General features: G+C 50.3%; 1 protein-coding gene and 1 pseudogene across 1 annotated transcript in view; both read left to right on the top strand.

Annotated features, from left to right (window-relative positions):
* The window catches only part of PEBP4 (phosphatidylethanolamine binding protein 4), a 212,612-nt gene that overhangs the window by 157,513 nt on the left and 40,055 nt on the right, over positions 1-15,044 (top strand). The window lies entirely within an intron of this gene.
* LOC132492111 (small ribosomal subunit protein eS4, X isoform-like) lies at positions 11,682-12,621 on the top strand (annotated as a pseudogene).

Below are 15,044 nucleotides of genomic sequence, written 5' to 3'. Positions count from 1 at the left end.
AGGCACTAAACCTCTCTGGACGTTGGTGTCCCCATTTGTAAAATGGACAGAATAATCCCTATCTCACAGGGTTGTTGTAAGGATTCGATCAAATAAAATAATGTTTATAATGAACCTAGAACCCAGTCATAATAGGTATGAGTTATTGAGTGCAAACCATTTGCCTGGGACTCTTCTAGATGATTTTGTGTATATTAATATTATCTCTAACCCCCCAAAGGCATGGACGGCCTCACTGTGTTAGTTTATTTCCCTGTTTCCTCTCCTGTCCATACCTTTCACCAGCTGTGCAACTCAGGAGAAGCTATTAATCTCACTAAGCCTCAGTTTCCTCATCTGTGTAACAGCGGTGATAATAGTACCTTCCTTGAAGATTAAAGGAGACAATGATGCTAAAAGCTCTTAGCAGGTGCTCTATTAGCATTATTAATATTATATATTATCCTTTCATTGCATATAGTTTTGTTGTCATCTATACGAATCCTCTATTGAAAGATACGGCACTTTGAGGACATTTTATTAACTAATCCACAAGGACTTATCAAATGTCCGATGCATACTCACTACCATAGCAAGCCTGCTCACACCATTTCAAAACATAAGGCTAGCACACCCTGAACGACAGAAGGTGGGAGAATAATGGCATTTGACAGAGCTTCACAGTTTATATCAACACAATGCCATCATGTATATGATTCCAAGGCCTTTTCACAAGTCAGTGGGTTGAGAACTACTGAATCCCCATTTTACAGGTAGGAAAATGAATATAAGTGATCTACTCTAGAAAGTGGTAGAGGGCTTCCCTGGCGGCGCAGTGGTTGAGAGTCCGCCTGCCAGTGCAGGGGACGCGGGTTCGTGCCCCGGTCCGGGAAGATCCCACATGCCGCGGAGCGGCTGGGCCCGTGAGCCATGGCCTCGGAGCCTGCGCATCCGGAGCCTGTGCTCCGCAACAGGAGAGGCCACAACAGTGAGAGGCCCGCATACCACACACACACAAAAAAATTAATAACAGCTTTGACTGGAGGGTTATGGGTAATTTTAATTGTCCTCTTTTTGGTTATGGGTATTTTCTAAGTTTTCTACATTGAGCATAGTTCTCTTTTATACTAAGAAAAACAATGAAACTTAATTTTAAAAAAGGAAGGGACATATGCTGGAGACGTTTTGAAGGAAGAACTGACAGAATTTGATAAGTGACAAGATAAGGGTGATAAAGGAGAAAGATGAATCAAAAATAACTCGGAGGTTTTGAGACTGGGTGATAGGGAAAATGACAAGGAGAAGGAAGTTAGGTGGGGGGGTTAGAGAGTGGGGATGGGACCCGTTCAGGTGAGACAGTGGAGGGTATTCATTCCCGCAGCAGGAAAGGAAGAGCTGCCCTGAGAGGGGCTGTGCTCACCAGGCCGCAGGGCAGCCTCGGAGTCAAGAGGAGAACCCGGGACACCCTTACCAATGCTCCATCCAGAGCTGCAGTCTCACCTGTCTTTCTCGGCAGGGAGTTTAAAAGAGAGGCACCCAGACAAGACCCTGAGGTAGACCCTCCCACGACCAGCAGGGCTTCCCAGGCTTGGAACTGGGCTGCTTGGTCCTGGGGGGGCCAGGACAAGCTTAATGCATGACAGGGAGCAGGGCTGGGGAGTGGAGGATGTTAGGCCCAAGGCCTTGCCGGCAGAGGCTGCAGAAGACAGAGCATGCTGGCAGGGAAGTCCCAGGGTCCCGGTGTCATTGGTGATGGCCGTGCAGGGATGGAAAGTGGGGGAACTCATCTCTGGAGGATACAGGAGGCATTCTCATGTTGAGAAGGGTCGCCCTGAATCTTAGTTCCCAGCCAACCCCCTCACCCCTAATTGTCCACAAACACGTTGTTAATGCCTAGAAACCCATTCTGCTGCTCCAGGTTGACTGGCCTGCAGAGGCTTTGGACCTGCCAGAGCCTCAGAGACCAGCTGTCCCAGGCCACACAAACACCCAGGACAGGAAAAGGCTGTTCCCCCTCGCCTCTAGAACCATCTGCCTTGTATCTTCTGGTGACTCGGCCAAGGGTGGGTCTCCTGAGGCTCTGAGTGAAAAGTTGCATCCTGACTAGCACCGTCCAGCAGGCCAGCAGCAAAGCTGCCGCCTCTTCCGTTGGGGTCACCCCTCTCCCCCTCCCCAGTCGGCCCTGCCCCCTGCACCCGCACCAGCCCTCCCAGCACCAGGACCGCCTCACTGAGCCACCATCGCCTTAAAAGACTCCACGTTGACTAAGCCTGAGGCCCCACCGGAGGCTGCGTCACTGTTTCCTTGGCAACCGAAGGGGTGGGTGCTAAGTAACACACAAAGCAAACAAAATGAGCTCCACATGGGTGGCCGGGAGAGTCACCTCAGCATCCTGGGGCCACCGATTGCAGGGGGTATCTGGGTGTCTGCCGGACTCCTCTCACTGAGGCTGCTCTGGGGGGCACCTGACAGCCCCCCAGATATCCTAGGCAAGGAGCATTTCACAACACACCATGGCCTCTGCTGGGAGCTGTCTTGCCAGAAGAAATGAGATGATCTGGTGAGGGTCCTGCCTCTCCATGCACTGGGCACTAATGAGGCTGAGACGTCAGCCCCGAAAAGTTGTCAGCCAGGAGGAGCGTAGAGCCACCAGGGAGAGCTCGTGGCCAGTCACTGCCTGCCTGAGATGGCCTGACGTGACCCCAGCGCTCCCTGGGCTCCTACTGTAAAGGTCCTTCCAAGGCGCACTGTGGGAAAACCTTGACTGCTTTTCAAAAAAAAATTTTTTATTAAGTTACAAATATATCCATCAAATACCCAGATATTAAGTGTAAAACTTCCATTGTCTTAGTCAGTTCCGGCTGTTATGACAGAATACCATAAACTGTGTGGCTTATAATATTTCTCACAGTCCTGGAGGCCAGAAGTCTGAGATCAGTGTACAGCATGGCAGGTTCTGGTGAGAGCCTTCTTCTGGGTTGCAGATGGCCGACTTCTCAAAGTATGCTTCCTTGGAGAGCAAGGAGGAGGAGGGGAAACAAGCTCTCTCTGACTCCCAAAAGGGCACTAATCCCATCATGAAGGCCCCACCCCCCGACCTCATCTAATCCTAATTACCTCCCAAAGGCCCCACCTCCTAATACCATCATACTGGGGGTAGGGTTTCAACATACACATTTTAGGGGGACACAAACATTCTGTCCATTCACCATGTAACCACCACCAAGGTCAAGACATGGAGTATTTCCAGTGCCCCCAAAGCCTCCCGCTTCCCATTCAATATCCTCACCCCAAAGGCAACAGAGTTCTGACGTGTCACGGTCCATGAGGCTTGCTGAGGCGTTCACGTAATAGAGCCACGTCGAGGGGGCGCTCCTTTGCCCTTGCCTGGCTGCAGGCACGATGCTCTGTCCTGGGAGTCAACCACGTTGTTGCAGAAGAAGTCAGGGGCTCATAAAAAGAAATGAAACTGAGTTATTTGTCATGAGGTGGATAGACCTAGAGCCTGTCATACAAAATGAAGTAAGTCAGAAAGAGAAAAACAAATACCGTATGCTAACACATATATATGGAATCTAAAAAAAAGAAAGAAAAAGGTTCTGAAGAACTTAGGGGTAGGACAGGAATAAAGACGCAGACAGAGAATGGACTTGAGGACACGGGGAGGGGGAAGGGTAAGCTGGGACGAAGTGAGAGAGTGGCATGGACATATATACACTACCAAATGTAAAATCGATAGCTATTGGGAAGCAGCCACATAGCACACGGAGATCAGCTCTGTGCTTTGTGACCACCTAGAGGGGAGGGATAGGGAGGGTGGGAGGGAGACGCAAGAGGGAGGGGATATGGGAACATATGTATATGTACAACTGATTCACTTTGTTATCAAGCAGAAACTAACACACTGTTGTAAAGCAATTATACTCCAATAAAGATGTTAAAAAATATAAATTAAAAAAAAAAGTCAGGGGCTCATTCTTTTCTCTCGCTGTGCAGCATGCCTAGTGCTTCTAAGTGTCTCAAGGGTTTTCTCCAGGTCCCTGACCTGCAACTGTTATTTCTACCAGGCCACACGTGGCCAGGGACACCCATGTGCAGGCACGCCCAGGTTGTGCCCAATCCCAGGTGCACCCTTTTCTACCCCACTCGAGAAGTCACGTAAGAATGAGAGTGGGTATGACCATATCATGGAGCTAACCTTGAATTCCCTCTAAGGTAACCCCCCAAAGTGTGTTTGGGGGGGATTTTTCGAAAACTGTGGCACTTTATTATTAGCAACCTATTTGTTTGTGATACATCTCACAACTACTGGTACCATGCCAGCGCGTCACAGCTCTTAAGCTGAGAGCTGCTAGTCTAAGTGATGTGATTTCAGAAGTAAAGGAAGGCCATTTCCTGCCCCCAAAAGCTCTCTTTCCCCTACCCCACTGCTTCTCCTGAAGTTGCGTGCAATCAATTTATTTTGCTGTATCAGACAGCGCCAGTGTCCTCTTTTAAAATGCAGGAACTCCTGAGGAGAGGGAATCCATTAAACCCACAATACCTTACCTTAGTGTGACTTATGGGGGCACTAGAAAGACACGCATGCTGGGGGCTGGCAGCACACCTGGCGCTGCAGGGGAACCTTTCCCACGCCTCCTCTCCCCATCCCCACAATGAGATCGGGAGGATGGTATTCTTAGCCCCATTTTACAAATGAGAAAACTGAGGATCGAGGAGATTAAATAACTAGCCTAAGACCACATAACTCTTAGGTTTCAGAAGCAGTCATTCAAGGCCAGGTTAGTCTCCTCCAAAGCTCAACTGGGTAGGTGGGAAGTACCAGGTATTTGTGAGCAAGGAGAGAGAAAGGCATAGAAAGGAGAAGGGCCAGACGCTGTGCCGAGGAGGAAGGTGACACCCGGGCCATAAATCAAAGTGCCAGAGGAAAAAGGGAGTTCCTTCATATTGGATTTCATAGTCGCTCAAGCACTTCCACCCCAGAGCCAGCGGCAGGTGCACCATCAGGGCAGTCTGGCCACCATCGGCCCCCACACCTCCTCCGTTCTTGGTGACCACCAAGGGATGTGTCACAGGCACCAGGTCACATCCCTACAGAGATGTGCACAGGCCTTCCTCCTGACTCAGAAGGGCCAGTTTCTTCAAGCCCTCTTGGGGTGCAGAAGAATGCCCATTTGGAAACTTCACAGAGTGTTAACTCCCTGCTGAGCACCCTATATGTACTGTTTCAGTCTATACAGCAACCCCGTGGCATGGGTAGTCTGAGGCCCCATTTGTAGTTGAGAAAGCCAGTGCATCGCCACGAGGCTGCAAACTCCACGAAGGCAGAGATCACATCTCTGCAGGGCGTCACTCTACAGGCTAGCACCTACCACTATGCCTGGCATATTCTGGGTGCTTTTCTCCTCAGCACAGCTTCTGCCCCTATTACCTCTGGGTCCCTCAAAGGGGTATGGCCAGGTCTTCCTGACCCTAAAGAGGACATCCTCATCACCAGATGAGGTACACTGCAACAGAGACCCAGCAGGAGGGTGAGGAAGGCCTAATTCTGGGAAAGGGGAGATGCCTGGGCTTCAAAACCAAGAGTGTATATTGAAGGGGTCCATCAGGTTAGGCCCAGGAGCTGGCTGCCTGTATCTGTTGGTACAAGGCAAGAGCACTTCCTCAAAAATAGCACCTGCACCAGCCATAATTCCACCAGTATATGTTCACTCCCTTGTGTCTCAAGCACCGTGAAAGCTGTGGGATAACAATGGATGAAACACGGTGGTGTCCTCAGGGTTTAGAAAAGGGGAGGTGCAAAGCCCATGATGGGCACAGGCTGTGAAGGGGGCCCTCCCGGCTGCGGGTCTGGCACCTGTGAGGCCCCAAGAACAGCGCCAGGCACGGAGCAATGGTTAGACACGCACGTGCTCACGTGTACACGGGCTGCGAACTTGCATGGGATCCTGAAGTAGACATGGAGTCTTGCGGAACAGGCTGTAGCAGGCGAGTGACCACGTCACATGTATCTTCCATAGTGCTAACTTCGGCAGCATCAGTGATGGGAGGGATAGATGTGCGGGGTAGGCAGGGGGACTGACCAATGATGTCATACTTTCTGGAGGATTCACGTATCATCAGCTGGCACCCTCACATAGCGGGGAATACCTCAGCCAAGAATACCCTAGGCTTGAGGAGGGGTGCCAGGAGAAGGCTGGAGTCAGCCCTGAGAAAAAGACGTGTCCGTAAAGTGGACAGACCCGAAGGCAGCCTCCTCCGCTTACCCAGGGTCAGGGGCTGTGGGCATGCATCTGTGGGGGGACACATGTGCACGCATGCACGCACACACACACACACGCACACATGCCCACATGTACACACACGTATTGGATTTAAGAATGAGGAGTTTTAGGGCTTCCCTGGTGGCGCAGTGGTTGGGAGTCTGCCTGCCAATGCAGGGAACACGGGTTCGAGCCCTGGTCTGGGAGGATCCCACGTGCCGCAGAGCAACTAAGCCCGTGAGCCACAACTACTGAGCCTGCGCGCCTGGAGCCTGTGCTCCACAACGGGAGAGGCCGTGACAGTGAGAGGCCCACGCACCGCGATGAAGAGTGGCCCCCCCTCGCCACACCTGGAGAAAGCCCTCGCACAGAAACGAAGACCCAACACAGCAAAAATAAATAAATTAAAAAAAAAAAAAAAAGAATGAGGAGCTTTAAAAAAAAAAAAAAGAAACAACGCATACCTTGGTCCCATCCACCCATGGAATCCCAGTCTCTTGTGTTTGGATGATGGACACAAGGTGTGCCCTGGACTGAAGCTCAGATTTGCCACCATTTTTTGGTCATCCCTGGTGTATTCCTTTCAATGATTTCACATAAGGAAAATGGGCTGGAAAAAAGTTAAGTGAGGAACAGGCAAAGAAACCAAAGAGCATGTACCCTGGGGAAGAGAAGCTCTGAAGAGAAATTGTGAATTCTTCTGGTGTTTAAAATCCATGAGATGGGACTTCCCTGGGGGTGCAGTGGTTAAGAATCCACCTGCCAATGCAGCAGATGGGTTCAATCCCTGGTCCGGGAAGATCGCACATGCCGCGGAGCAACGAAGCCCGTGCGCCACAACTACTGAGCCCGCGTGCCACAACTACAGAAGCCCCCGCGCCTAAAACCTGTGCTCCGCGACAAGAGAAGCCACCGCAATGAGAAGCCTGTGCAGCTCAATGAAGAGTAGCCCCCGCTCCGCGAAACTAGAGAAAGCCCACACGCAGCATGAAGACCCAACGCAGCCAAAACAAATGTAAAAAAAAAAAAATCCACGAGATCGGGGAGCAAGTCTTTTCCACATCTCTCTCTTCTCTTGGCACTAAGTACCTGGCATGCAGGGGTCATCCAGTGACAGCTGAGCACTGAATGAATGAAATAGTTGAAAACAGTCACACAAGGAGAAAAGTTAATCTTGTTCCATCAGGCCCCAGGAAGAGCTACAACCATGACAGTTATGCTAGGGAGCTAGATGAACTTCTTAACAATAATAATAGCTAAGCTTGGTTAGTTTAGTAGGCTGGGCACTGCTTGACATGTATCATCTCCTGTCATCCTCACAAAACTTGTATTGTTCCCATTTTACAGAGGAAGAGGAAATGGAAGCAAAGAAATGTCAAGTCCCCTATCCAAGGTCCTAGAGCTGCGACGTGGCTGTGCTGGATTTAAACCCAGACACTCTCGCTCCAGCGTGCACTGCTCTTAAACACTTACTTAACCATGAGAGCTGCACAGAGATGGTCTGACACTCTGGGAGAAGGTCGCCAACCCTCCATCCCCAGAGGCGCCAGAGCCAAGAATGAACAAGTCATGGTTGAGGACGTCATGAAGGGGATTCAAGCAGCAACAGAAGGGTGGACTAGGTGACTTTCCAGACTTCTTCCAGCTCTCAGAGAAGAGAATTCTGTGTCTCAGTCCATTTGGATTGTTATAACAACTGCCCTAGGCTGAGTGGCTCAAAAGACAAACATTTATTTCTCCAAGTTCTAGAGGCTGGGAAATCCAAGATCAAGGTGCTGGCAGATCCAATGTCTGGACAGCTGCCTTGTATCCTCACATGGCCCCAAGAGAGCAGAGAGAGGAAGCAAAGTCTCTCCTGTCACTTCTTATAAGGGCACTAATCCCATCAGGAGGGCTCCACTCTCATGACCTAAGCACTTCCCAAAAGGCCCCACCTCCAAATACCATCACATTGATACCATTAGGGTTTCAACATGTGAATGTGAGGGGAACACAGACATTCAGTCCGTAGCACTCTGTCATTCTATTCCTTTGCCCTGGGTCATTTGTGTGAGAGAAGAGCTATTTGGAGTTACTCTATCTGAAGTGGAAAGAGTACGAGCTTGGGAGTCAGGACCCGAGGTCCCAGCTTGAACTGCAGGCAGTTCTGTGCTCTGAAGTTCCTCATCTGTTAAAGATGGGAAATGTCTAACCCCTTCAAGTCCAAGATCCCACAGTTCTCTGATTTGATGTCGGGGGAGGAAAAGGAAGACCACAGTAGGGAAAGGGGACCCCCACTTTGCTCCTTACACAAAAGCGATTCTACCTTTCTGGGACCCTGCCGTCACTTTTATCTTTAGAGGCATGATGATTAGAGGCCTAACTAAAAGAAACCAGTCGGGTCAATATCAGGCCATCCATCCCCATGGAACTTGGCCTTTTTCTCCCTTCAGGACTGAGAACCTGACCATCTAGGGCATCTCAAAATTAATCTTGCTTTTTCTCAACAGTGGGCAAGGCCTGATGTCAGAAATATCCAGAAAAACTGTTGGAGCAGAATTCTGGCTACATCTGCAGATAGGCGTTTTGAAGGGCCACCCTGCATTTTTGCTGGACTGCTCCCTGCCTCATGGTTTTCCACCCCTCTGTTGCTTTTAGAGATGTATATTTCTATACATATAAATATCTCTTTCCCTGAGGGACAATGAAGCTCAGCCACCGGGAGTTCAGTGTGATCCTGTAGAATTTGTTATGAAGGAATTTCACCGGGTCAGGGAGCAGAGACTGTGTATTCAGGACATTACCTGGTTAATAAAAAAATTGCACAGCTCCCAGAAACACACGAGATTTCCTTTCCTATTTTTTCCGCTTTAAAGTAACAAAGGGGAACTTCCCTGGCAGTCCAGTGGTTAAGACTCCGTGCTTCCACTGCTGGGGGCACGGGTTCGATCCCTGGTCGGGGAACTAAGATCCCGCATGTGGCATCTTGCAGCCCTAAATAAATAAATTATTTAATTAAAAACAAATAAATTAATTAATTAACCAAGAGTATGTCGTTTCCCCCAGTTTTGCCAATTTAAATTGCAATTATTCTTTTTTGAGACAATAAGCAAACTAACAGTAAGGGTTAAATAATTTGTTAAAGGGTCGTGGGGTAGAGAGGAGTTGGGGTTTGAAAGGGGGGTTGGGGGGACTGGAATCTGCCAGTAGCAGCAGTAAATGCAGAGTTGTGCCTCAGGCATAATATATCAAAGAAAATATAATGCATCCAGCTTAAAACTAATGATTGCCGTATAATTAGATGAGAAGCATTGTGCTATAAATGTGTATTCTTTCGCGTGCTGTGATTTTACTGTAAAAAAAAGAGAGAGAGCGAGAAAGAAGGAGACAGAAAAACACAGAGCCCAGCAACATACTATAAAAAGAACCTTCTGTTGACTTCTCTACTGTTTAGTATTCCTTGGCTGTTCTCCCTTGGGAGTGTGTAATTAGTACTTTATGAAGAGTACATTTAAAGCAGTTTAATATTCACCTCATTCAATCTGAAACAATGTGATCCATGCTTAGACAAATCAGTGCTCCTTGCTGACATAAACTGTCAGAACATTACCTCTGAAAAGACCTTTCAGGAGGTTTGGATGTTAATTAGTTGTCTATCATGTATAAACAGAGCAGTGAGCAGAAGGGGCTCCGACAGGCCAGAGGGATACGTTGGGAAATGCATTTTGTATGAACGCGGCTTGCAGGGGGGTCTTCTCGCTCTCCCCCACTCCCCCCATCCCCCCGCCCCCGTGTCAGCAGCCACGCATGCTTTGGACCTCTTCCGGGCAAGAAAAGAGCTTTCCAGTGGCTTCAAGGGGCACCTCCAGCCCCCAGAGGGGACTGGGGATGCTAAAGGGGTCCCCCGTAAACCACCCCTGCCCCTGACACCTGCTGGTGCCCCAGGAAAGGGCCACCTGCAAGTTTGGCAGGAAGCATGACCTCACAGGCCCACCTGGCTTGCTGGGAGGCTCCAGGCTTTGGGCCCCGGCTGGGCCCCACCTCCTGTGGGTGGAGAGAGCCGGGAAGAGATGAAAGTGTCCTGATGCCCATCTCCTTGCTCACCCAAAAGCTCCGCTCCTCCGGGCAGCCAGTCGGCTGTAAACAGAGCTGCATGGTACAAAAGAGGACTCCCCAACACGGAATTCATGCAACTTCCCTCAACAGCCGGGCTTCTCCGAGGGCCGGCAAGGTTCAGAACCTACAGGGCACGGAGTCCAGACCCAGCCTCAGGATGATGCTTTGCCAAAGTGCATCCTGCAAAGGCACTGCCTTTGTGAGCTGTCTAGGGATTTGAACTAGCTGTCCTTTATCCTGGACTTAGAATGCCCTGTGCGAAGCGCTTCCTAACATGTTGAAGGTGCTTACTAAGCAGTGTCAGGACATCATTCTGTTGTCTTGCCAGGCTCGTGATTCCAAGATGGCATGGCAGCTGGCAGCAGGAACTTCCTCCCCCCCAGGGTCAAGCAAGCCTCACCCACTCAGCTGTGTCCCCCACTTGTCTTCCCTTCCCGGCTCCCAGCACCCCACCTTCCATTAGTGGGCCCAGCCCCCACAGGCTCTGTATTCAACATTCTTTCCATGAGCAACCACTAAGCGCCTACTGTGTGCACTGCACTGCGCTACATTCTGGGGCAGCAAAGATATATAAGTCGTGGTCTCAGCTCACGGGCCATTTACAGACCCATAAACGTATTATCACAGTTTGGGGTAATTATAACTAGTATCAGAGAGGCAATATCATTTAGTGGTTAGGAGGGAGGGCACTGAGGTCATACTGCCTGGATTCAGATCCCAGCCTCACCTTGGGCAAGTTATTTAGCTGCTCTGAGCCTCGGTTTCCTTATCTGTAAAATGGGGATAAGACCCTTTCACGGGTTTTTGAATGTTAAATGGCATAATTCAATAAAGTGCCTAGCGTAAGGCATAGGATGTACTAAGTGCTTGATTAATGTTTGTCCCCCACCCCCAAATAGTATAACAATCAAAGTGCCTGAAGGCAGAAGAGGGAGATACTAACTGTGCCTGGGTAGTCCTGGAAGGCTTCCTGGAGGAGGTGACATTTGAGCTATGTTTTAAAGGACTGCGTAGAAGTTTACCAGGTAAAGAAGTAACAGGATGGCTTTCTAGATACAGGAACAGTGAATTATAGGTGGAAAGGGGCACAGAGATAAGCAGGGTGTTGGCGATAGGAAGACATGACCCCCTGTGCACCGAGTCACACTGCTGAGTTCCAGCCTGGGAGGCTGGTCGCAGGTGACCCTCCAGAACCAGCCACGGGATAGCACAAGTACACAGAAGAGAGTGCTCCAGGTTCCACGGCTGGGTGAGGATGGGGTTTTTCCAGCAGCCGAGGAACTAGTCCTTTTCACTGTATTTCTCAAAAAGAAGAATAGCTCTCTTTTCATGCCTAGAGCAGCCATGGCTCGCGGTCCCAAGAAACACCTAAAGCACATAGCAGCTCCAAAGCATTGGACGCTGGATAAGCTGACTGGTGTGTTTGCTCCTCATCCATCTACCGGTCCCCACAAGCTGAGGGCATGTCTCAAGGAACAGACTTAAGTATGCCCTAACGGGAGATGAAGTAAAGAAGATCTGCATGCAGCGTTTCATTAAGACTGATGGGGGGGGCTTCCCTGGTGGCGCAGTGGTTGAGAGTCCGCCTGCTGATGCAGGGGACGCGGGTTCGTGCCCTGGTCCGGGAAGATCCCACACGCCGCGGAGCGGCTGGGCCCGTGAGCCATGGCCGCTGAGCCTGTGCGTCTGGAGCCTGTGCTCCGCAGCGGCAGAGGCCACAACGGTGAGAGGCCCGTGTACCGCAAAAAAAAAAAAGACTGATGGCAAGGTCCTCACTGATATAACCTACCCTGCTGGTTTTATGGACGTCATCAGCATTGACAAGACTGGAGAGAATTTTCGTCTGATCTGTGACACCAAGGGTTGCTTTGCTGTTCATCGTATTTCACCTGAGGAAACCAAGTATAAGTTGTGCAAAGTGAGAAAGATCTTTGTGGGGACAAAAGGAATCCCTCATCTGGTGACCCGTGATGCTCGCACCATCCGCTACCATGATCCCCTCATCGAGGTGAATGACACCATTCAAACTGATTTGGAGACTGGCAGGATTACTGATTTCATCAAATTTGACACTGGTAACCTGTGCCCGGTGACTGGAGGTGCTAACCTGGGAAGAATTGGTGTGATCCCTAACCGGGAGAGACATCCTGGTTCTTCTGACGTAGTTCATGTGAAAGATGCCAACGGCAATAGCTTTGCCACCCGGCTCTCGGACATTTTCATTATTGGCAAAGGCAACAAACCATGGATCTCTCTTCCTCGTGGAAAGGGTATCCACTGCTGAGGAGAGAGACAAGAGACTGGCGGCAAACAGAGCAGCAGATAAAATGATCTCTAAGTGACATGATTGGAAAAGTCTTTGTACTTAAAGATAACTACCACATAATTTTAAAAAAAGAAAAAAGAAAGAAAGAAAGAAAAAGAATCAAGATCTCACACTCCCCTGGCCTGAGTATCCACCCAAACCTGAACCCACGGGCAGAGCTAGGCTCCCAGGAGGCAGTGGAACATCAAAGAAAGCAGGACCATCCTCCCCCAGCTCCAGCCCCTGCAGCTGAGAGCCTTCCCCCTGCCCTTCCCGCCCCAGCATTGCCCCGGGCTCGCTGGGGGGATGGGGGGATGGGCATACAGCCCTCAGCACCCGGGACGCAAAAGTGCTCAGTGCATGGTGGCTCTTATTATTAATGAAATGAGCTTGCTCTGACCCACACTTTTTTCACAACTGCTTCCTTCTCTAGTTTTTCACTTGCCAACAAGCCAGGACTCAAGAGAACCAGTGAGTCACCGGTGTCCTCTCGGCAAAGCCCTGGGTCCCCCTGGGCCCCAGGTCTGTGGGGAGCCTCTTGTAGCTCCACAGACTCCCAGACGCCACCTCCCGCCCAAGACAAAGCTGGTGGTGGGACCAAGGTCCCAACCCTGCAACCAGCCCCTCGACATAACCCCAGGTCTTCCTCTGCTCGTGAAACCCTGGGCCTCTGCCTTCCGAGCAGGGCCTTGGTTGGTCACCTTGTTGAATATCCCAGACTCTGGGAGGGTGCTGTCCTCCCCACCACACCAAGGACAGGGTGGGCCGTCCCTCACTCACTGAGCAGTGATGATACCACCCCGCATCTCTCAGGCACCTGCTGCGGGGTAGACGCTTTCTGTTGAGAACCCTCACTGCAGCCCTCTGAAGTAAGTAGGGACTATTACAGCCAGGAGGCAGACAATTCACTAAGTCCCGGGGAGGGTGAAGAGTGATCCAAAGGCCCTCAGGCAGGCAAGCAGCAAAACTGGGGGTCTAGGCCTTTTCTACTTCCAAACTCCCCCCGCCCCCAATTTTACACTAGGCCAGGCATAGCAAACTACAGCCCGCGGGCCAGATTGGCCTGTTTTTGTAAGACCTGTGAACTAAGAATGTTTCTTACATTTTTAAAGAGTTGTAAGAAAAGAAAGAAAGAAACAAAGAACACGTGACCAAAATCACCTGTGGCCCACGAAGCCTCAAATATTTACCACGTGGGCCTTTGCAAAAAGTTTGCCAGCCCTGCCCTGGAGCCCATGGGGCCACCCGGGGAACATTTGATTCGGGACCAGACATTGGGTACCAGAGATCCAAGTGGAAAAGCCACAGTAGGGAAGACAGACGTTTGACCAGGACAACGCTGCTGTGTGACCTGTCCCTTCAAAGCCATTTTTAGAAAGGTCTTTAGTAGAGATGAGGGCTGAAGGGAACACCAGTAATTTCTCTCTCTCTGCAGCCTTTATAGTTGATGACGTTTTTCACACACAATGTCTATTTCATGGAGTTAGTATCCTCACTTTTTGAGTGAAAAGTGGAAAAGCTGAGAGGGGAGATGACTGATTTATGGGTCCCTAGTGAATATCCTCTCCAGGTTCCATGACCTCAAAGCCAGTGTTCTTCCCATCACACCAGGGCTGCGTCTGAGCCCCAGGGCATCTGGGGAACGGAAGCAGAGAGACGGTGCCGGGACTGGCCAGGAGGGGCGCTAGTGTGGTGCCCACTAGTCCCAGCGCCTCTTTCTTGGCATACAGATTGCCTTTATATGCATCTCAGATTTCCTTTTTTTAACACAAGCCCAGCTATCTTGGAGCTGTTTCAGCCACTGAGTCAGCCCTCAAGAAAAGCACCCCAATTTGCTGTATCTCGGGGGTGATTCTAGCCCATACTTATCAAGCTAAATAACCGCCCTCCAGGGCAGGGATGCCTGATTTCCAGTCCCAGCTCTGCCGCCAGCCAGCTTTGTGACCTAGAACAGGCCAGCGTCCCTCTCTGTGCCTCCCTTTCCTCCCTGGGAAACAGAGTCCCCGCCCCCTCCTTAGCCCACATGGGACTGTGGGAAAGTGAATGAGATCATGTCTGTGTGGGGCTTGGCGGAAGGAAGCAGCAGTACAAGGTAGTATTATTTTCTGGGTCTAGCTGGGCAGTTGCCATGAAGCTGCTGAGATGTACAAGTCTTTCAACGGCCTCGGGAACCCATCCCAGGAATGCCATGGGAAGGCAGTGTATGAGAACCAGCTTAGGCTCCCAAGCCACTGGGGAGGGAGTTCAAAGCCCAGCTCAGCCACTTACCAGCTTTGGCAAACCACCCAATTGCTTTCAGCCTCAATTTCCCCACCTGTAAAATGGGAATCATCCCAACCACAGAGGGCTGTGTGGTTAAGGATTAAATAAACTAATCCCCAGCACTCATGTCTATGAATACT

Source organism: Mesoplodon densirostris, chromosome 6 (genome assembly GCF_025265405.1).
Source record: "Mesoplodon densirostris isolate mMesDen1 chromosome 6, mMesDen1 primary haplotype, whole genome shotgun sequence".
Taxonomy (NCBI): Eukaryota; Metazoa; Chordata; class Mammalia; order Artiodactyla; family Ziphiidae; genus Mesoplodon; species Mesoplodon densirostris.
This window is presented reverse-complemented; position numbering and strand designations above follow the sequence as displayed.